The 23,473-nt window shown below is 37.8% G+C and overlaps 1 protein-coding gene and 1 pseudogene across 5 annotated transcripts in view; both read left to right on the forward strand.

The window, feature by feature from the left end:
* MBD5 (methyl-CpG binding domain protein 5) overlaps positions 1 to 23,473 on the forward strand; it is a 374,269-nt gene that overhangs the window by 144,289 nt on the left and 206,507 nt on the right. For all 4 annotated transcript variants that reach the window (XM_084799998.1, XM_084799999.1, XM_084800001.1 and 1 more), the window contains exon 3: positions 9,976 to 10,123. The gene's annotated coding sequence lies outside the window, so the exon portion shown is untranslated. The remainder of the gene's footprint in view (positions 1 to 9,975; positions 10,124 to 23,473) is intronic.
* LOC311607313 (heterogeneous nuclear ribonucleoprotein C-like) lies at positions 10,131 to 12,265 on the forward strand (annotated as a pseudogene). The gene has a single exon. The product of its transcript is annotated as a heterogeneous nuclear ribonucleoprotein C-like (transcript).

Raw genomic sequence — 23,473 nt, forward strand, 5'->3', positions numbered from 1 at the left:
CACTGGGAGTGGCAGGGCCCTTCAAATCCTCGTGGCCTCTCCCAGGGCGCCACCTCCACCATGGCGCCACCACCTGCCCCCTGCCATGTAGGTCCACTATCTGTGGACCACGCAGTTACACGTGTGTGATCAGTAGGTGACTACTGTTATAGTTCCTTCATATCTGGACTATGTCTTATTCTGTCCACTCACTGCCTTTCTCTCTGCTAGTTGCTTCCTTACTGTGTGGAAGCAATGTAATTTGAGCCACATTTCCTTTTTCTTATAGTTATATCTTGAGCTATTTTCAGAAATCTCTGTGTATGTTTTTAGCTTAAAATAGTCTTCTTATGTTTTTCTTTAGCACTTTCAGACATTTGGGCTAATATATTAGACTTTTGCTTTCTTTTTGTTTTATTTTTTGTATAAAAAGCTAAAATTTAATTTCTGCTTCCTATTTGATGGTATCAAATTTTCCCAGCACTGATGTAGGCTTTTGACACTTTTGTCAAAGTTTAGGTGGTACTAACTGTAAGTTTATCTCTGAGTCCTTTGTCTATTTCATTGATCTTTGTGTATGTTTTTATAATCTTTTTGTTAATTGTGGTTCTATAGTTTAATTTAAAATCAAGTTTTGTAATACCTGCAGTTTTGTGCCTTTTGTCTGGAATTGCTTTAGGTACTTGGGATCTTCTGTGCTTCCATATAAACTTTAGGATTGTGTCTTCTGTTTCCTTTATAATGTGATTCAAAGTTGATGGAATTTCCACTGAAGATGCTAAAATATTGGCTATCCTGGTATCCAGAGAAACTGGCACCCAGCCTGTGTCACTTTGAATAAGTACAGATGACAGGTAGAAAAACCTCAGTACACTTGAGAAATCAATTAATTTATTAAAGCAACAAAATGCTACATCAAGTCTATGGCTCACTACAGTTCCCGTCCAACCAGGGAGAACCAGAAGTTAAGCCAGCAGTTATAACTCACCAACTCAATGCTCTGATTGAAAAGGAAAGGAAAATTCATACCCAAGTTCTGCAGACCAGCTCCAGGAAATAGTGAAAAGGAGAGAAGAGAAAGTCTTGGTGGATCTGAGGTAGGGAGAATTGAGCAGGAGATGAACAACTAGTTAAGGGAAACCAACCATTGGGGAACAACTAGCTATAGGAACCAGCTGCTGGGAAGAGGTTGAGGAATGAACAGAGGAAAAAAGAAATACTAGACTCACGCATATGTGGTACAAACTAAAAGGTCTTAAAGCCCAGAAGAACCTTTAACTTTTCTGTATCTCTGTGTTGCTTGCTTAGTCTTTGGGCCAACCCCTGTACTTTATTTAAGATGAAGTTCAATTTTTTTTTATTATAGCTTATATCATGATTTTTCTCATCTTTACAACCAACAGAACGTTTAAAAATCAATAAAGCAAGAGAACAGTCTAATAAAGAAATACAAACAATTCTGTATAATGTACAATAAAACATACAGCAAAAATCAATCAATACCCAAGCAATGGTCAGCATGACCTGATTATTATTTCTTGAACAATACTTGAGAAAGTTTAATCATGAATTTCCCAGGGATAAAGCCATTGTGTTTACATGATTGTCATAGCAACATAGCTTGAGCTAAGTGTTCTTTAATAAAGAAAAACTTGACTTATTTATTCCCAGTGCCAAACCAACAGGTATGCAATTTTAGCCTAAGCTAACTGCCAAAGGGTCCTCGATTATAAAATATCTGTAAAGCATGATGTTCCAAGCCCACCTTCTGTTACTCTCAAATCAGATTCTAAAGAAACTTTTCTCCACCTAACAGTATCTAGCCAGGTACTGTTATGTCGTCACTTGCTTTCAAGCAGTTTAAGGGCAGTGGTGATCAGCTGGAGACCTTTGGAACTTTGTCAAGCAAAGCCTCAACAACTTGTCCTTAAGATTCCGACACCCAGGATTAATTAGGGTTCATCTGGGTTCCAAGCATTCGTTCCACTCTAATGATACTTGTACAGGCTTATGAGCCCCTGCACATGTGTGAGGAAACAAAAGGTGAATTCCTTTTGACACTGTAGATCACCGCCAGTGTCACTTTCCACTGCTGTGAAGGCTGCTTTGCACTGCAAGGCTTCTGAATTGGTAAAAATTATATAGGGGTGTCTGTTGTGTAACCTGCTTGTGTGTGTTAGATTTTGCCACCTGTCTTTATTTTTACCACAGCTCCTAGCTTGGTTCTCATGGACTCAACATAAAACCTTGCCTACTTTGTGTCTTGATATTTCTGCTCTTCAACTAACTTTCTGTAAAATACCAGATTGTGCTTCTTAGTTTATTGAAAGAGTGAATGAATTAACTCATAAAAGCATTTTGCTTAATCAATAATGATAATTTATGACATATTTCATATACACTGAGAAAGTAAGTTTTCTCCCATAAACATACTATTTTATGTGGTTTTGTAGTAAATTCTCCATTAATGTTTCATGTGAGAACTTAGCTTTCATTTTTCTCCCTGTCATTTTTCTAGTTTTTCTGTTTCATTCCATAAAAGGTTATAAATTTTACATGATAATTTCTTCTCTTTAATTGCAGAATCACCTTCCAATTACTTGGATCAAAATATCCTTCTATGATAATTCTTTTAAGACCATAGCAAGTGCAGGAGTCCCAACACATTATGTTTTTTCGGGAAAATTAATCCTAGATAAGGCCTGCCAGCATTCTCCAATGAGAGTCAGCGCATGATTCCTCCTGATCCTTTTGGCTATGTGTAAAATCCATATATATATATATATATATATATATATATATATATGTGTGTGTGTGTGTGTGTGTGTGTGTGTGTGTGTGTGTGTGTGTGTGTGTGTGTGAGATTCTATATGTACACATACGTATCATTTTCAGGCATTTATGACATGTACATAAACATACAAACATACTTTTAAAAATAGGGTCAAGTCGTTATCTGACAAGTTGTATATTCTTATGCAGTGATTGGTGTTACCATCTTTTTTTAAATATTTGTTTATTTACTATTTATCTGTACAGTATTCTGCCCACATGTGGTGTGCCTGCATGCCAGAAGAGGGTACCAGATCTCATTATAGATGGTTGTGAGCCACCATGTGGTTGCTGGGAATTGAACTTAGGACCTTTGGAAGAACCTCTAAGGCATCTCTCCAGCTATCTTAAAGTGAAAATTCTGCTTTCACAAAATGTCTGCTTTAGCTTTTTGTTGTTTTTAGTGTGGAGTGAGTGCACACTTGTTGACACACGCATGTGCATGGCATCTATGTATGAATGTGGATATTAGCAGACCACTTGCACTAGTTTATACCTTTTGTCTTCTGTAAGGGTCCTGAGAAGCAGAGTCCAGTCAGGTTTGGCAACAAGTCATTACCAGCTGAGCCAGCCTCCTCCTCCTGAGCTTTGTTCTGCATATGTTCATCCGTAGCATATAAGATAATCTCTTTTAATTATAGTCAATTGGTTATAGAAGTTTGTGCCATCTGTAAAAGCATTCACAGAAGAAAGGGACTGCTCTGCCCATTCTCAAACTGTCCCTAGATGACCATTTTCTGATTCATAATTCATATAAAAGAGAACAGTCACCTGATGCAGTTTATTTAAAGTGAAACCCCAGTTAAGAAAGAACTAAACAAGAAAATTAAATATTAGAAAAAGAAAAACTATCCCACAGCCATACCTAGACTAGGTTTCAATGAGTAAGTGGGAACCTGCGAATGTCTGTGCCAAGTTGAGCCGGGAAACTAACCCTCTCAAATGCATTTGTTAGTAGATACAGTATTAGGACATTTCAGTATTGTTGTACACATCATTGTAGCACTCAACAATAATGAAGCAGATGGACTAATGGGTCAAAAAGAAAAAGGAATTTTACCAATACAGATTCTGTGAAATCCTTCATTGTACACATATTTCCTGTGAGTGCCTCCTCTCCATAAGAACTGTTAGCCAATGGACAGGACATTCTCCACAGTTAAGTGGAGAGCGGGGACTGACTCTGACATGAACTCTGGTGCTCCATATTTGACCACCACCCCTTGGTGGCGAGGCCTCATAGCACTCAGAGAAAGAATAAACAGGCTACCAAGAGGAGACTTGATAGCCTATGACCATATAGTGGGGGAGGAGGTCCCCCTCGGTCATAGACCTTAGGGGAAGGGAATAGGGTGAAAGTGGGAGGGAGGGAGAAATGGGAGGATACAAGTGAAGGGATAACAATTGAGTTGTCATCTGAATAAATTAATTAAATAATAATAAAAAAGGGAAAAATAAATTTAAAAAACTGCAGTGTGCAATATACAAAGTGTGTAAGAGGAAAATGATTTGATTTTGAAACAAACTAAAATCATGTCAACTAAATGGATAGGAGATCCTCCAGAATGATTACCTTAGGAGCCTCTAAAATTGTTTTACACTAAAATTCATCAATATTTTGGATTCTTTCTTTAAAAATTATAATAATAATCTGAACATGGATTGCATTTTAGCTATATTGATAATTACCTCATCATTAATATTTCTCCGATGTTACTTGTTCTATACATCCTTCTCTGACCATTCTGTGTCACCTTCTTTCATTTTGTTTTGTTGTGAGCCAGCAGTTTGCTTTTTGCCAAGTATGTTTAAACTCCTGTGCTTTGGCTTCTTCAGCTTCAGCCTCAGAGTAGCTGAAACTAAAGATTTGCACTGGCACAGCCACCTCTCGAGATGCTACTTTAAATTGTAGTTCCTTCTTTACTTTGCCCCCGCCTCTAACACTTAAATTTTCTAATAGTTATGTAACCTCCATGCCTATTTTCTGCCCACACTAGAAGTCAAAATATACTAAGGCAGTCTTGTGCAGCATGACATATATACCTTCTCAAAGAGTTCATAGAAGTAAAAAGTCACATATTTATTTTTAAAAATTAATTTTCAAGCAAATATAGACCAAAATAGTTTTCAGACAGCAATATGATATCATTTCACTAGGAAAAATGACATACATGTTCTTCTGTAATGTTTCTTAAGCCTTAGTTGCCAGACTTGTACTGTAGATATTTGCATTGGAACAGGTTCTACAACTTGGTGTTTTGAATGGTTGTGCTTTTCTGTAATAGTCTCTGTCTGTTAAATTGAAGATAAGTTTTGTTGCTGTGGGGTGAGGACTGTACTCATCTTAGTATTTAGAATGTATTTAGTGATTACTCTGCTTTAGGAAAGTGGTGGTTGTAGGTTCTCTCAAGGCCATGACTTTCCCCGCTCTGGGTAGTTGTCTTGTTTTCCAGTATCGTCATGCCTTTTCTCCTGTTGGGTGGGACTGGAGTCCAATTAAAGAACTTCTGGTTACCACAAGGTATGCATACTATTACTGCACGCTTGGGGTTACTGGACCATGCTGCTTGTTGGGGTTCATAAGTGCTGTAGCTAGGTAGGATTGTTGGGGGCTTTCTTTCTTTGGATGTTTACAGTGGGCCCTCTGGTACTATGAACGTTAGTGTCAGCCCGGGGGCCTCTGGGCCGTGCATCATGCTGTCTTCAGCAATAAGGACTTACCTTCTACCTCTGGGCAGCAACAAAGGGGAATAGCAATAGCTTGTAATGTTTACAAATCTCTTGAGCAGCCCTGACAATCAGCTCAAAAGAGGGCTTCTCATATTGTTGAAAGATTATTTATATTTAATATTTATTTTAAAAAGGCGGTTACTCCTTGACCAGCTTTATACCCAAATAACCACACAGAGAGACTAGAATATATTTAATTAGCCTATAGCACAATGCTGTGCAATAAATACTCCATCCTAAACCTCCATGCTAATACATCTTCCTCTCATTCAGATTTCTGACATTATACTTGGTTTTTACTCATCTCCTAGGTCCAGTTCATTTCTCCTGGTGCTTCCTGGTCCTCTCCACATGCATCTGTCCTCTGCTTCCTGCTCTATCTTCTCCCCTCACTGGGCCAGGATGTTGGTTTTTATTGGCAATACAGAGAACAAATGGTGACGTGTTTACATGAACTTGAGACAGGAGAGGTTTAGAATAAACAATACAATGCAGTGTCTGTATTGAAATCAGAGAGTCAGGTAGAGAAACCAGTGTTTGGATGAACAAGGTAAACTGTACACAGCCCACAAAAACATTAAGCTAATGTCATATATACCAGATTTTAGGGTTTTTTGTCAGAGAGTCTTTGGCTCTTTCAAGGACTGAGCATTGTCAAACCATTGGGAAATTTTGTTTAAAATATATATATTTCTTTATATATTTAATTTATGAAAAAGTATATAAAATTTTCAAAAGAAAAAGTGGGAAATGAACATTGATATGTGAAAGAACTACTCAAATATATATGTGCGTGTGTCTGTATAAATGTGCGACATGTATAATTTTCAATAAATAATCAGGACCAGAGTTTGTATCTGACTGGAGTACATATGATAGGAGGCAGTAGGTTAAGATGGTGAATGAGTAGTTCCATATATTCCTAGGTGTCTTCATATGACTCAGTACCTGAATTCTCTGTAAAAGCTGCTTGCAGGAAGTGTATGCAAACCCAGAAAAGTGGGCACTTGTGCATAATAAATCACACCTATGTTTACTAAGGAATTAGAAGTAACTGTTCTCTATAGCTTTCAGTCATACAGTTTGCTGAACCCTAGTGCTGAAGACAAGGTTCTGTTCCTTTCACAGTGACACATCTGAATAAACATATACATTTATGATTATATGTATTTATTTAAGACTATAATTTTTCATTCTATTTATATGTAATGCCTTGTGGTTACATGGATATAGTTAGTATAGGTCTGTCATAGTCATTCGGAAGGCACGGCGGTTTTGAAAAATAAAATTTCCTTTTCTGTTACTTCATTTATAGCTAAAAACTGAAATGGAAATTCTAAGAGCACTTTGATATCATAATGAATTTTAAGCAGAATCAGATACTAAATACTGACTTCAGAAGTGTTAATTATGAATTGCTGCCTGGCATTGACTGGTATTCATTACTGTATAGCAGAATGAGAAATTCTGAATCTCTAAATAATGTGTACCCCAGAGTATAGAAGACAGGTGAATCAGACGTACGGAATGAGCCATACATGAATGCTTTTGTCTTGTTTCTCTGTGGAAAGACGAATGAAACATTTTTCTTTTGTGTTCTCCTATGGCTTGAATTAATTTACTAAATGAAATTTGACTGTAAAGAAAAATGTATTACCATTCATCTCTGCAGTAGAGCAAATGTGACTTTTCCTCTGAGTTTTGGGTGGGTAGTATTCCTAAATGGTGGCCTGAAATGGGGCAGACTCCTGTGTGACAAAATTGATAGGGCGCCACCCTGCAAAACAGTTGAAAATTACTCTGAAGCTTAAAATATGCACAGTATATAAAGAGTGGGGAAGGTAAGGATGGCCATGCCAGAAAGAAGGAAGATGTGAGGATATATATGGTGTGTGTACATGGAGTGATCTAGGAAGTTGTACAAATCTGCTTATTTTTAATTTCTATAATTAAATGTATTTTGTCATCCTATCATATATGTATCATATTTGAAAATATGCTACAGTACTTGGTGAACTCTCAGGACATCTGATCCTGATCAGCAGTGCCAAAGCAGGAGCCTTGTCCTTGCCTCCCAGTTCTAAACAGTGCCCCTGGGCAGTCACTGAGCTTCGTGAGGTCATGAAGAGTCAACCTCTATGGATGAGGTACACCTGAACCTTGCGAACTGCCTGGAGCCATCTGCCCAGTGCTTCAGCACAGCAGGAACACCTTTGTTTAACCTTTAAATGCTTTACCAAATCACTGTTTCTAAATCGCTTTTCTCAGAGTTTTACTTTACTCATTATTTACATCTTTTCTTAATTTACTCTGACCACTACTTGTTACAACTACAAAATCCCAAACATTCGATTTTACCAGTGAAGACTCAGGAGCCAGATGCCAGCAGCGAAAGCCTACTACCTCATAGAGGCAGAGAAAGCAGCCAGCTGACCTTCCTTCTCAGGAAAAGGCCCTTCCTGTTCAGCTCACGTCCCAGAAGGAAAAAGCTCTTTCTTCTTCCCCCAGGCTATGTTAAATCCCCCTCTCTCAATGTCCCTCCTTTCTGTTTAATCCCTGTCAGCTGGCTCCTTTCTCTCCCCCTTGACCTAGGGCTAGCTAGCTTTCTTTCTTTCTTTCTTTCTTTCTTTCTTTCTTTCTTTCTTTTTTTTTTTTTTTTTTTTTTGAGACAGGGTCTCTCTGTGTAGCCTTGGCTGTCCTGGACTCGCTTTGTAGACCAGGCTGCCTTGAACTCAGTGATCTGCCTGCCTCTGCCTCCTGAGTGCTAACTTTCTTTAATCCTGTTTACAGAAAGATCTTGGATTAAAGGTGTGTGCTAGGGTTGAACCACACTACAAGTATTTGTTTACAATAAACAGAAAGCTCTAGGAATCAAAGATTGAGCGATACCACAATCAGAAACAGGTTTTTACAGTTCACCATCTCGGGGTTCACTGTATGATCAAATATCCTGCAATAACTACTGTAAATTACACATAATCCTAAAATTATGGAGATAAATGAAGTAAGACTACAAATTACAATCTACATATCCTCTTCCCCTTATTAATAGTATTGTTATAAGTAGAATGAAATTAATCAAAAACAAAGGTAGATTCTTAATATTGTTGGGAAAACATGAATTAGAGCCATTTGACACTTTTGTAGTGGCTTAAGATTACTTAAAACTGGGCCAGTAGGGAGGTTCAGCTGGTGAAGGCTTAAGCCCTGACTGGAGCCCTGGGACCCACATGGTGAAAAGAGAGAACTAGCTCCTGCAGGTTGTCTTCTGACACCCGTGTGTGCACCATGGCACACGTGCACCATATCCCCACACAAATGAACCTAAGCCAAAAATAATAAAGAATAACTGAAACAAGATATAATATATAGACAAGCCAAGAAAAGAAAATTTCAACAGAAGTGTGACGGCTGTGGATGTAGGAACATAATCTCTAGAACTGTTTCTCTTAGCTAAGATTCACTCATGCTCTAGTGGTATTTCAGAAGTGCATGTGGTCAGTTTCTGGTACAACTTGGACGATGTGTCTGAATTCCTTATATGTATCTATGGAAAGCTAACTATAAATTAATGATCACACAATAAACATTTTACCATTATTCTTGTTAACATTTTAAACAAGACTTAGTCTCCTCTCCAGGACTAAGAGTAGATTTGTGAACTGCCCTGGTAGCATTAAAGGCCAGTATTTGGGTAGTTTGGGAAAGCAATCTCAAAATATTTCTATTATTGTGAATGACTCTAAGAATGCAATATATTTTATGTTTAATGATTTTCAAAATAAAAGACTTTACTCCAAACTTTAGGATAACTTTGCCCAGTGGCAGTTTTATTCTTTTTTCCCACTGACAGTTTTATAAACTACAATTTTAAATATGTATAAATGTCATGTTTCTAGATAGATAACTAAATATTAGATAATCTAACCAGTATTGTCTAATGGGGCTCATACATTGGCCCATTAAAATATAGAATCTAAAACTGGATCTGAACAGTTTTCATACCTCAGCTCCACCAATTAGATCCTTGTGAAAGCTTATACAGGTTAGTTTCTACCATTCCTTTTCATTATCTGTATGAATAAAGGGAACTTCTGGAAAACAAACAGCTTTTCACTGGCTTACCTCAGTAGGCATTTAGCTTTTGAGTGACAGCAGCAGTAGGTCTGATCCAGGCTGGGCTCGACTGAACGTGGATCCAAGTGGAGGTTGCTGGAGTTTGTTTCTCTTAGTGTGAGACTCGGGAGTCACACCGCCTGGGTGATGTAGTTCCTTGTTATTCGTACTGTTAGCACATCACCTGTCCTTGGAGCTCAAATGATACGATTCTAATCTAACTTCCTAAGAAGTTTACCTTTTATTTGAATGCATATCTTAAGACATAAGAATAACTGTTCAGAGTTAGTAAATATACCCTTGTTTGTCTTTTAACAGAACCAAGGAAATAAATACAAGCACTCAAGAGCACAGCGTATTTTCTTTCATCAATCCACAGCACCCTGAAACTCTTCTTACTCCATCAAACACAGAGGAAAGCCCACATTGACAGATGGCCACAGAGGATGTCAACAATTTTTTGGAGGCAAGCAATGAAATATTTGTGGAATGAGTTTTATGTTTTTTTAACTATATAAGATCAAGTAGAATTATATTGGGTTTTAGTGAATAGCAGTTCTTGACAGAATGTGTATTTCTTGTCTTTTCACTTTCTTCCTTTTTGTAGCACTGCTGTGTGTCAGAAATTATGTTAAGGTGCTTATCCCCTACCTACGGTATCACACAGGCTAAAGACATCTTAAATCCGTAGATACAAAGTGGGGATTTAAATAACAGAAGTTAACCACCACCCACATTTGAAATTGAGCCTGTTGTATCTGTCTTGGACACATATAACTGTAAATACTAAATAGAGTTTGAGGTTTATTTTCTATTCATTTTAAAGTTATTTGTGCCATGTATTAACTTAAACAACCTCCTTGCTTTTCTCTCTTATTTTTAACAAGTAATCAAGAGAGTCTTGGAAAGCCATCACATTATATCTCTCCCAGCATTTTATTTTATTCATCTACAGCATCAAAAGGGTTTACTGAGCTTCTAGGTGCTTCTCAGGCAAATGCTGTTATTTTCAGATGATTACTTGTTAAAAATAAGAGAGAATAGCAAGGCAGCCTGCAGGAGTTGCTTCTCTGTTTCCTCCGTGTGGGTCCCAGGGCTCCAGCTCAGGGCCTAAGTCTTTGCAGCTGAGCCTCCCCACTGGTTCAGTTCTAATTGTTCCTCAGCCAGGACAGCACACCTGTGTCAAACAGCTGAGTTCATGGTTTCCCCACAATGTTAGGAATCCACCCTGTTGTTCCTGATTAATTTCATTCTATTCTATTCATAACTACATCATTAATAAGTCAAAGAAGATACTTAGATTATAAATCAGTGTCGTATCTCACTCCTCTCCCAAGGTTTTAGGGTTTGTTGCGGTTCATAATAGTGAATACTTTTATGAGTTAAAAGAACAATTAGAATATATGGATGATTCTTGTGAAGAGACAGAGTGAAGGGTAGTGCACTCCCTGCTCGCCATAGCCTCGGCATCCTGGCACAGACCGCAGAGCGAGAGGCAGGCTCTTCTCTCTCTCCTTCCGCTTGTGAGATATTATCTTCAGCTGCATTTTCTGCTTTTTTGAGAAACCTTATCGGCAAAGGAAATGACTAGCAATGTTACCAACGAGACAATCCCCAATCCATGAATTCCCATGTGTTCATTGGGAATCTCAACACTCTTGTGGTCAAGAAGTCTGATGTGGAGGCCATCTTTTCAAAGTGTAGCAAAATTATGCTTTGCTCTGTGCATAAGGGGTTTGCATTCATCCAGTATGTTAATGAAGAAGATGCCTGGGCTGCTGTCGCTGGAGAGGACAGCAGGATGATTGCTGGCCAGGTTTTAGATATTAACCTGGCTGTAGAGCCATAAGTGAATCGAGGAAAAGCAGGCGTGAAACCATCTGCAGTGGAGATGTATGGTTCCTCATTTGACTTGGACTGTGACTTTCAACGAGAATTATGACAAGATGGACAGTTAACCAGCACGTGGTCCTCCTCCTCCTCCTCCTCCTCCTCCTCCTCCTCCTCCTATTGCTCGAGCTGTGGTGCCTTATAAACTCCAGAATTTGTTGGGAAAACACCTCACAAAGGGGCAAAAATGGATTCAATTTGAAGAATGGGCAAGTAGGATCTTCTTCTAAGACTGGAAAGGTGAAAGGCAATGACCTCCAGGCTATTAAAAAGGAGTTGACTCAGATAAAACAAAAAGTGGATTCTCTGCTGGAAACCCTGGGGGTAAAAATTGAAAAAGAACAAAGCAAACAAGCAGACTTGTCCTTCTCATCCCCAGTAGAGATGAAGAACTAAAATTCTTCAGATGAAGTCTGAGGAATTGCAGAGCAGCGCCTCTGTGAAGCTGGAGTCTGAGGCAGATGCAGATGACTCTGCTGAGGAGGGTGACCTGCTGGATGATGACAATAGTGAAGATGACTCTGCTGAGGAGGGTGACCTGCTGGGTGATGACAATAGTGAAGATGGCTCTGCTGAGGAGGGTGACCTGCTGGATGATGACAATAGTGAAGATGACTCTGCTGAGGAGGGTGACCTGCTGGATGATGACAATAGTGAAGATGGCTCTGCTGAGGAGGGTGACCTGCTGGATGATGACAATAGTGAAGATGGGTCGTGAGCAGCTGGAGTTGACCAAGGATGATGACAAAGGCTGAGGAAGGAGAGGATGTCAGAGGCAGCGCCAGTGGGGAAGATGACTCTTTTTTTTAATAATACATTTTATTAATGTATTCATATTACATCTCAATTGTTATCCCATCCCTTGTATCCTCCCATCCCTCCCTCCCTCCTTGTAGTTTACAAATCTTATCCCATTCTTCATTTACCTGGGCGCTTGAGTGACACGAGAGTAACACCAGATCCTCCCCTTTGTATCTTGAGCATTCTCACCGTTCTCCCCTCCTATTCCTTCCTCTGCCCATTAATTCATAATCGCCCTGCGCCTGGCTCCATCTTCACTTCCTTTGTTGCTCCCTAGCAGCTTTGTTAAATGTTGCCCTTAAGTTTTGCTTTAATTTTGATACCTCCTTGACTTACCAATAAAATGATGTGTGGTTTATATCAATTGTCTCCAAAATAATCTCTTGTTATGCAGGGAGTACAGTTCTTCCCATTCGTATGATTTTAATAGTTACTTCCCTAACTGCAGAGGCATCTCATTTACATGTAACCCTGAGAGCAGCTTTGCACTGGAGGTGTGTGTTTTTCCTTACATGAACGGGGCTGTATAACATGAATGTATCCATGTGTCTTTGTGTCTGGAATTTGACATGTCAAATGCATCTTACAGGAAAACAACGTAATAGTCTTAATATTTGTTTTCCAAATTTAATACCATAGGTTATTTTTGTGAACAGAATGATGGTTGGAATATTTTTCTCAAAATAAACAAGTCCTTATTAAACCAGGACTTTGAAGGAAAGAAAAAATAGAATATATAGGTAGAAATCTTTAGTTTCATAGAGCAGATTAAGACTGACCAATTGACCTCAGCTATAGTATTCGTCAGCTGTGTGGCCTTGTGAAAAGTGTTCATTCTCTTTCACCCCAATTTATTTCACTTTAAAATTTGAGTACTAATAGTTGTGCAATTTTGAAGATTAAATCTGATAGATATATAAGTAATAGCTTCTGTATTTAACAATTGCCTAACGCATATTTCAATCAATAGATGTTATCATTTTTCTATTTCTGTGATGTGATGTGATGAACAATAGTTTTTCTTATAAGCTCAGCTCTTATAATGAATAATTTATTTTACATTATATGTCTATTGTACTGCTGAATTTGCTCACATTAAAATATCTCAATAGGAATCTTAACACTTACATTTTTAAATTTAGAAATACAGTCTATTGAAAACTCACTGTTGATCATACATTATGCCAGTAGTTGTTTTCCTGAGTCTCAGGCAAACTGTATACATTCCTAGTTTTATCGGGGACTTTAGGATGTAAATAAACTTTATCTTTACAGTAACCACTATTATTTGAAAAAACATTCCCTTCATAGGTAAAAATAATTAGTGAAATCATGTGTTTCTTAGGAAACTGTAAGAAACTGTCACAAACTTGTTGGCCTAAAATTGCAAAAACTACTCTTTCACAGTTATATAAGTTTTAGGCACCAAATGGAGTAATCAGGGAGTATGTATGAGTGTGAGTGTGAGTGTGTGTGTGTGTGTGTGTGTTTGTGTGTGTGTGTATGAGTGTGAGTGTGTGTGTGTGTGAGTGTGTGTATGTGTGTGTGTGTGTTTGTGTGTGTGTGTGTGTATGAGTGTGTGTGTGTGTGTGTATGTGTGAGTGTGTGTGTGTTTGTGTGTATGTGTGTGTGTGTGTGTGTGTGTTCATGTGATCAGTGTATGTGGAGACTAGAGCTTAACACTGTATGTTTTCCATGATAGTCTGCACCTTATATTTTGAAACAGTGTTCCCACTGAACCTGAAACTCAGTGATTTGGCTAGGCTCATTGGCCAGTGAGCTCCAGCAATTTACCTGTCCCTGTCCCCCTGCCCCAGTTCTAGGGTGACACACTGGTGCACCACACCCAGATGGTTCATGGATTCTGGGCATCCAAATTCATGTTGTGCACCTGGAACTTCACTGATCTACCTCTACAGCCCACTTCTCCCTTTCTCTCTAGACACAGTCACATTAGCTTAGCATCTACAGATAATGTGGGAAGGAAATCTCTTAATCTTGACTCCATCTGCAAAAACCGCAGTATGTCCTAATAAGACCACATTCAGAGATACTGGGGACTAGGGTATAAGCCAACCTTTTAGAGGCACATAATTCAATTATAACTCTGTATTCTGCCTTTAATTGGATATAAAGTTAAAGAAAAAAAAATTTTATTCTGTTCAGCTTCTGAAAAGCTGTTGCATTTGTGATGTGGCATGTTCTGTGGAAAGATGTGCTTATTTTACTTATGAACAACTCTGTAGCCATTTCTTTGGCCCTCACCATCCTGTCTGTAGCTCTACTTTCTGAATTTATGGAGCAGTAGCTATCACTCTTGGTTTACTTTTGATAAGTTCAATGATATGCTTATAGAGATTTGTAGTCTAAGATTACATGTTGTTCATTTGTGTTGCTTTCTGCTTGCTTTCTAAAGAGAGAAAGAAAACTTGGGAATTGATGGGTTGGGGAGGATAGTGGAGGAGAAGGACTAGGGAAAACCGTGGTCAAAATGGTTTCATATTGTATGAAAAAAATTAATTTTTTGACCCATATACCTCTTTACATCACAACAGGCATGTATATAATATTCAATATAATATTCAATCACAGTCATTGAATATAATAGTGACCCTATAAAGTATTAAAATTTGATCAAATTTATTAGGTTTTACACTCATTTTCTAGTTCTGAAAACAGTCCATTTTGCTCGTAGACAACATATCACTAGTATAATATTGGTGTAATCAGAGATCACACAGTATATGTTTTACTGAAGTGTAGAAAGCTTCTAAAAGCAAATTGAGAAGATGTGTTATTAACAAAATGGATCTTTGGCAACTCCATTTTTCATATGTTGTTTTCATATTTTTTTGAAAATAGATTTTTATCATACTATATATCCTGATTATAGTTTCCACTCCCTCTGCGCCTCCTACTTCTTTCCCACCTCTTCAACCCTTTGGATCTACCTTCTCTCTGTCTCTCACTAGAAAAGAACAGGTTTCTAAGAGATAGCAAACAAACATGATCAAAAAAACTATCCTAATGTGAAGCAAGAAGTTGGACACTTCTGTAGGAGAAAAATACTCCCAAGAGTCAGAGTCCCACTTTTTCAGTCAGAAGTCCATGAAAGTGCTAAGCTAATAGCTATAGTGTATACATGGAGGACCAGAGGACCAGGTGTAGCCCTGTGTAGGCCCTGTGCTTGTTGCATCAGTCTCTGGAAGCTGATTTGCACCTTGCATGGCTGTTCAGAGGGCCTTGTTCTCCTGGTGTCCTCTGTCCCCTCTGGCTCTTAAGGTTTTTTCCACCTTCTTCTGTGGGACTCCCTGAGCTTGAGGAGAAAGATTTGATGGAAACCCCTAATTTAGACTTTTTTGCTTCATAATATCTGGCTGTGGGCCACTACATCTTTCTCATCTGCTGCTGGAGTAAGCCTTCTGGTGATGATTAGATAAGGTACTTATGAGTATAGAAAAATATTATTAGAAATAATTTTATTAATGTTTTTAGAGCGGTGGTGTTTGGTTTCACACTAGATCTATGAGCTGTCCAGTCTCTGGTTCTTGGTTACCAAAAATGGTGTCGGACATGGGCTCCCTCTTCTGCAGTGGTGGGCCTTTGATTAAGTCAAACATTGGTATGTCACTCCCACACCTGGTGTGTTACCTTTGCCCTAGCATATTTTACATGAAGGAAAGATTGTAGGTTAAAGGGTTTGCGGCTGGATTGGTGTTCCCATGCCTCTTCTGATAACCTGCAGAGTGCTTTCCTGTACCAAAGAACTAGGATGTAGGGGTGAGGGCTCCATGTAGGAGCCAGCTAGACTTGACCATGTTCAGGGATTGGTTCTGGTATCGTCCTCAGCAATGGGGCCCTGCTGTCAGTTTGTGGAGAGCAGCCTATTTGTCTTAACAAAAATAAACAAATAATTTTCTTTTTTAAATGTATATTTTAGTGCTAAAAAAGGGAAAAATAGAATTGCCTCCAGATAACATAACTGTGTGTTTATAATTGCCTTGGTTATTTTCCTTGGTAAATAAACTGATGGGACTTGAGAGATGACTCAGCAGTTAAGAACACTCACTCATTTTCCAGAGGACCTGCATTTGATTCCCAGTGCCAGCCATCATAGGTGCTAACAATGGTTTATAGCTCCATTTCCAAACTGTCCGACCCTCTTTGGCCTCCAAAGTGAAGAAGCAGACAAAACACTAATATTCACAAAATAAAACTAAATAAACCTTGGAAATAAAAGAACTAATGTAATATTTCCTTTGCTGTACTATGTAATACATGGCTTTTTTTTCATAAGTAGAAAGGAAAAAAATCATTAAATTGAAATTTAGAATACCATTTTTTTGAGCTTTTAAATAAAATGAGTAAGCAGGTGTGTTATGCATTTTAATATGAGTCATATTGTCTGTTCTAGTAAATCACTAGGACATGCTCATCGCTCTACGCTTTCCTCATGCCTATGGGACCCTGCACTGTCATAGACATTGTACAGCATTCTAAGGAAAGGATTTTGTGTGTATTTTCTTCCTTTGAAGTTTCAAAAAGGGGAGGGATGGGAAACATCAAAATCTGTTCAGAGGTTCTTACGGTTTTCTGTTCTTACGTAAAACATAGGAAATAGCCAAAACACAGATAACGTGTGCCTCAAATCACTCTTTGCAGGTGGTGGACTGAACACGAAGTGTTCTGAAATGAAAGATGAATATTACAAGAAACATTGACTTGTAGACAACATTTAAAGGGAATTTTCTATTAAAAACTGAGGCAATACTGAAGCTAACTAAGTGATAACACCTTTCATGCTGAGGACTTCCTTAGAGTTGTATAAAGCAAGCTGGAAAGTTTGTTGATTTTGACAGCGAGACAGCTTCATTATTTCCTACAATTTTCGAGTCAGATGTAGGGTGTGAGGCTTTGCTTTGTCTTTGATTTTCTGAAGGATTGTTGAAACTGGGAGAGGAAGGGTAGACAAATAGTGTGTCATCATATCCTTAATCGTTCAAACATTATGGCCCTATTTTGTAGAGTTTAAACTTAATTCTTCCATTATTAGCCTTGTGACATTATTTATTTAGTCTACATAATAAAATCTTTTAGAAGTAGATATCATAGAATAGTTTTTTAATAATAAAAAATTTCATAACAATAAAAATAAAATATTAGAGATATACTAATCTAGTAAGGAAAGTTTAAAGTTAAAAATAAAGGGTTGGTAGCAATAAACAGAGAACAAAAGGGATTTTTATATCTATAGCAAAAATATATTCTGCCATCTTGAGACTCACAGCCAAATTTTGGGGTAGATCATATGGAGTCTTAAGAAGGAATTGGGGCTTAGACAGACCTGGAGAGGACTGGAGCTCTGCAAGGAGACCAGTGGATCCAACAAGTCTGGGCCCAGGGGTTCCTGCAGAGACACATGCACCAAACAAAGACCATGCATGCTGAGGACCTAGAACCCCTTCTCAGATGTAGTCTATAGGTAGCAGAGTCTTCTTGTGGGTCTCCTAATACAGGGAGTAGGGGCTACTACTAACATGGACTCTGGTTTCCACTTGTTAATCACTTGTCCCTGGCAGGGTGGCCTTGCCAGGCCAGAGAGGAAGAGGATGCCAGTAGTCCAGATGAGACTTGATAGACTGGGGTCAGTTCACAAGTGGACGGCTCCCCCTTTGTGAAGACTAGGGGAGGGCAAAGGGGGCATGAGGAAGGTAGCAGGAACAGGGAGGAGACAAAGGAGGGTGCTACAATCGGGATGTAAGTGAATAATTTGTGTGTGTGTGTGTGTGTGTGTGTGTGTGTGTGTGTGTGTGTGTGTGTGTATCCTGCCTTATTGACAATCTAGGGAAACCATTATGAATTGTACTTTCTATGTGTACATTCCAAAAGTAAGGATAGGAAACACAATACATGCCATAGCTGAAAGATTTGCTATCAGTAGGATTTTCCTATTAAAGGTAATTTACCATTTCCTAGTCATGGGGGTGATTGAGGGACATGATGGAGGTAATCCCTATACTATCATGGCACAAAACCACTTAAATGAAGCCATCATATTTTCTGTATACATGCATTGCTGTTCTGATGAACCTCACACTTCATGACCATTGGAGATTAAAGTTCTTGACACCTTTATATACAGGGTGCAACCTGCTGTAAACTGAATAAGACTAATGACAGGTCCTAAAGCTGCTCACTACTGCCCCTTGCCGTATGACTCATTTACACAACACATTTGCTTTAATGCAAATGTTGCCTATTAATAAGCCAGATTCACAGGGCAGAGGGAGCAGCTTTCTGTAAGAAATGTTACTGTGGATAGAAGCAACGCCCATGAGGGAAGTCTCAGTTTGATGAGCATTAGAGTGTAGGAGTTGGTTCCTCCAGAGACCCAGAGTAAAGGAGAGAGGTAGGTCCTAAAGAAGAATGGTTCTGACGATAGAGATGCAAACACCGTAACTACTATACTCTTCCCTCTGTATTTCAAAAGCTAAGGACAGGAAAATAAGTTCCCAGGTAAATATTAGCTATTTATTTAACTTAACTTACTACAGAGTCTTACTGGAGTTCTAGCAAGCAACTCATTTTTTAAACATATTTTTAACAGTATAATGGAATTCAACACGGAACATCTACAGTGAGAGAAGAAGAACAGTCACTGAACTCAACAGGCATTGTCTCACAGAATTAGCATGCTATTAGGGTTCTTCAGAAATATGTTTCTGTTAGGCTTAACTTTTAAATTCCAAAAACAACACATACATTTGGATTAAAAATGAGAAAGAAAAATAGAAAAGGATAAAAGTTGATCTTACTGTGACACACGTTTCCTGTATTCTGTATGATCTCAGAAATAATCTGTACAGCTCATCTCAAATCTGCCAGAAGGCTGAAGATGATGCTCCAACGTTAGAAAGAGTTTTAGGTGGCTGTTCAGGCAGTAAACTGTCTCGATGTCATTTTTTTCATTTGGGAAGCTGCTAACCTGCATTTCAGGTTCACTCAGGAATTTTAAGTTTTATTCCTTCTCAGTCTCTTGAGGGGTATTGAAGACCAGATAGCTTAGTTTTACAATCAAGTTTAGTTGGTTAGGGGATAAGATCTTTTTAGATCAAAATAAAGGATTTAAGTTAATAGAGATGAGATGTGATAGATATTTAATTTCATTCAGAAATTTAGACCCAACAAATCAGGAAAGATGTTTACTTCAAGTTTGACAAACATAAATAGCCAAATCACTATGAATGTAACATTTATGGAACTCATGATTGTCACATGGTTCTCCCTGCTGTATGTTGTTTGTTTTATGTATGTGTAATAAAATAAATGTATATGATAAAAAGAAAACTTACATTTAGACAATTAGTAACTGGAACATGAGCAAGATAGCTTCAGCAACATAAACATAATATCTCAGAGTGTTGTAAATACTACATACATTTCCTCTAACCTGCAGGGAGATAATCAAGATTATATCTTGCAAAGGTCTCTGGGTACCGTTAGCCCCAAACTGATTATAATCTAAATACTTATTTTACAAATAACACAATAAGCCCCAGCTCATGCATGGTAAATCTTCAAACACCTAGCAAGCACTGTTTCACAGGTGCAGGAAGCAGGAAGGGTAAATGATTATTTGCTTCAAGGTACCATACTCCTAGCAAGGGTCACAGAGTAAGCCAAAAGCTCTGTGAGGGTTGCAGTGAGCAGTAATTTGGCTAAGTAAAGTCCTTGCAGCAAATGGCTACTTTGTAAAGTTACTAGGGTTGTGTTACAATTCTCAGTAAATTTCGTTTTCAACGACCAGAACACATGTGATAAGTGTAACAAAATGGACTTTCCTTGTGAAGGTAACAAATGGAGTGATGAGCTGGGCCAAAAATGTTTGATGGCTGAAAACAGACTGAGTTGTTGTTCAAATATTCTAGGGTTGAAGCATCCTTCCTGTGTTCTTAATCTCCAGTTCATGGACTGTTTTCTCTCCCTGTCCAATATTTTTAAAGCCCATGTAGTCATTTTTTCCATTCTACTATTTTATTTTTCAGTTTCATAATTTTCATAATTCATTCATATGGTAAGATATATGTGGTATAAATTTACCACATTAGCCATTCTTAAGTGCTCTTGAATTTTTCTTATTTCTTCTTCCCTGCTGATGATAATTTTCCTGGGTAATGGCTGCTTAAAGTATTTCTTAGTAATCTCATTATTTTCTATCAGCTGCTTTTTGGTAAACCCTGGGTTGCTTTCTTATTCTGATCATGTCTAGCAATTTCTGTCTTATGTATTGGATGTAGATGGCTTACTTTTGAAACTAAATTTTGTTATCTTCCACCAAAAGTGTTCTTATTTTAACCAGTGGAGTCACTAGCTTATTTAACTTCACCTAATGAAGCCTTACTTTTATGTTTAAAAAGAAATAGATCAATTTATGCTCTGCCTTGATCCTAGAATAACTCCTGTGGTGAACCTTTAAAGACCTTTGTTTACCAAGTAGCTTTGGTTAGGTGAAATTCAGACTTCAAATATTTGTCTCATGCAAGGACAGCTGCTATTTTTGGTGTCTGTCATGATGCTACTTTCCAAGGGGTTCTGGTCACCTTTCCTAAGCAGTGCACACATACATGTATCACATATGGTCACACCTGCCCTATTCCTGTCTCTTGGCTTCTTGTTCTTGTTGCACTCTTTCACCTTCCATGCTGTGTGTGTCCAGTCATTTTCATTAAGGTTGAAAGCACACATTTTGCCCACTGGTATTCTCTCTGTCCGCTCTCAGTCTATTTAGTTTGGGGTAATCACCAAGATATCCTCAAGAGTATTTTGTTTTGTTTTGCATTTTCCAGAATTTTTACTTAGTTTTTTATTGTTATTACTAGAAGAAATATTGTGGCTTAATTAACTCCGTTATTATCAGAATTGGCATCCCTGGGTCTTTTTTTTTTTTTTCTTACCTGTTTACTTCATGTATCTGTTCTCCCTTTAAAATATGTGTAGTCAGTTAGGTCTAGCTTTGAATCCTGACTCTACTGTTTATTACTTATGGGTTTCTGTTCATTAGTGTCTCCTGATTATAACAAAAAATAATCATTTGTACTGTTGGAGTTTCCTTAAGACATTAAAGGTGAGGAGTATATGTAAAACATGGGCATAGGATCCCAAACTCAGTTGTCACTTATAAGTGCTATTTCCCTTTATGCCATAATTACCTTGTGGTTGGAAGGTTGGATATCACCATGTAGATAACTTACCCAGGACTGTGCTTCCGGGTATCCCTAATGCAGATTAGTTAGCTGATCCTGTGAGGCGACTTTATCCCTCCAGTTGTTGTAGTCTGAGCAAATTCTGTGTGGGGAAAAACTGCTTGATCGTCATTTGGAGAAGCAGCATTGTAAGAAATGTTAATCGCCGTGCCAGAGTTCTGAGCAAAGATCTTTTCTATTCTGAATGCTAGGACTGGACTTTTTTCCTATCAACTATGAATGAGTCTATTGAAATTTTTGACTTTCAGTATAGTTGGACTGTTCAGTAAGAATTGTCTGATTTAGTCATTGTACATGATTTGTATATACAATCTTATTTTTTAAAGACTCTTAAAAGACCCAGGATGTGTGGAATGAGCTATTCTATCCTTAAGAGTTTAGTTGTGACTCAAAACTGAATGATTTGTATCCTGAACAAACTTGTTATTTCAAAATTTTTTTATTAAATGGGCTTTTCTTTGAATCATTAACATCTGTGTTTGACCAGTCCGTTAGAACTGTGATATGAATGTGTATTTCTGTTGGTTTGTGTCATATTAAGCTGTATACTAAGATGTTGTACGTGGTTTCAAAAACATTTTTCTATTGTAGAAGCAATTTCATGCTGACGATAAAAAGGGAAACTGGTTGAAGTTGCATTAGCCCTGTCTCTGGTAAACATTTCACAGTTGCTATTCACATTCATGCTTGTTCAAATAGAAGCCGATCCATCATGCAAACCTGCAGCAAGAGTCTGGTCTCCAGTGCGCGGCATGAATTTCCACGCACACCACCAAGAAAAGAGAATTGGCAGGAGCATTTCAGATTAAATTCTGTCCTTTCCAACTGTTTTACTGTTATGGAAGAATCAAAATGCAATGTCATGTGAGGAAATAGAATAATTCTTTTCAGGGTGTGGTTTTATACAAATCAAATGCTCATGTATTTCTATAATCATTGTAGCTCTGAGAAAAAATATTTTAAGTAATTTGTACATTTTAAGATGAATTATCTTTATCCTTACATAGTCACATAGAGTAATTGGAATGATGGAAAGCTATCTTATAAAGATTACCTAAAATTGATTCAAAAAGTTAACAGCCTGTTTGCATAGCACATGAGAGTAACAAATTTAGTATTTTATGTAAATCTAAAGCATATTTAATATTTTTATGAAAGTTGAGCATTTTCTTAAAGTTGAACTAAAATAAAATGTTTACAATTATAAAACAGCTTGAGTATTTGTGTATTTTTAATTATAGGATAATTGGCAGAAGAGTTGAATATAAATTTTATTTAAATCCTAGCTAAAATGTTCAGTTTATTCACACAAGCAGTTTTTGATAATGTTTATTAGGACCTTTTTTTTTTTTTTTATGAAGCTGAAGTTGTTGTGCCACATCTGAATTTCCAGCACACAGGAGGCAAAGGCAGGCAGATACCTGAGTTCCAGGCTGGGCAGAAGTTCATTATAAGACTCTGTCTCAGAGGAAAAAAGAAGGAGAAGTTGTTGTTATTAACAAAGTAACAACTAGACAGTTTTAAGATTGCCATAAATTAGTCTCATCTGACATTACCCAAAGAAGTGTGAGGTTTTATAGAACAAACAAAAGCACATAGGTATATGCAGAGTAGGGTAACACTGAAGTATATATCTCAGCACAAGCACATAGGTATATGCAGAGTAAAGGAACATTGAAAGTATAGACCTCAACACAAATATGGCCAAGAAGAATGCCTAAACATACCAGCTTTTAATTATGTACCAGAATAACAGATGTTATCTTTAGAGAGCCTTCTGTCATTCTGTGTATTAGACACGTGGCGAAAGTAGGAGTGAATATTCTCTCGTACCTGGAAATGGAGGGCACGCTGTTGTATAC

The sequence above is a fragment of the Acomys minous genome (assembly GCF_964271855.1).
Source record: "Acomys minous genome assembly, chromosome: 10".
NCBI classification, from domain to species: Eukaryota; Metazoa; Chordata; class Mammalia; order Rodentia; family Muridae; genus Acomys; species Acomys minous.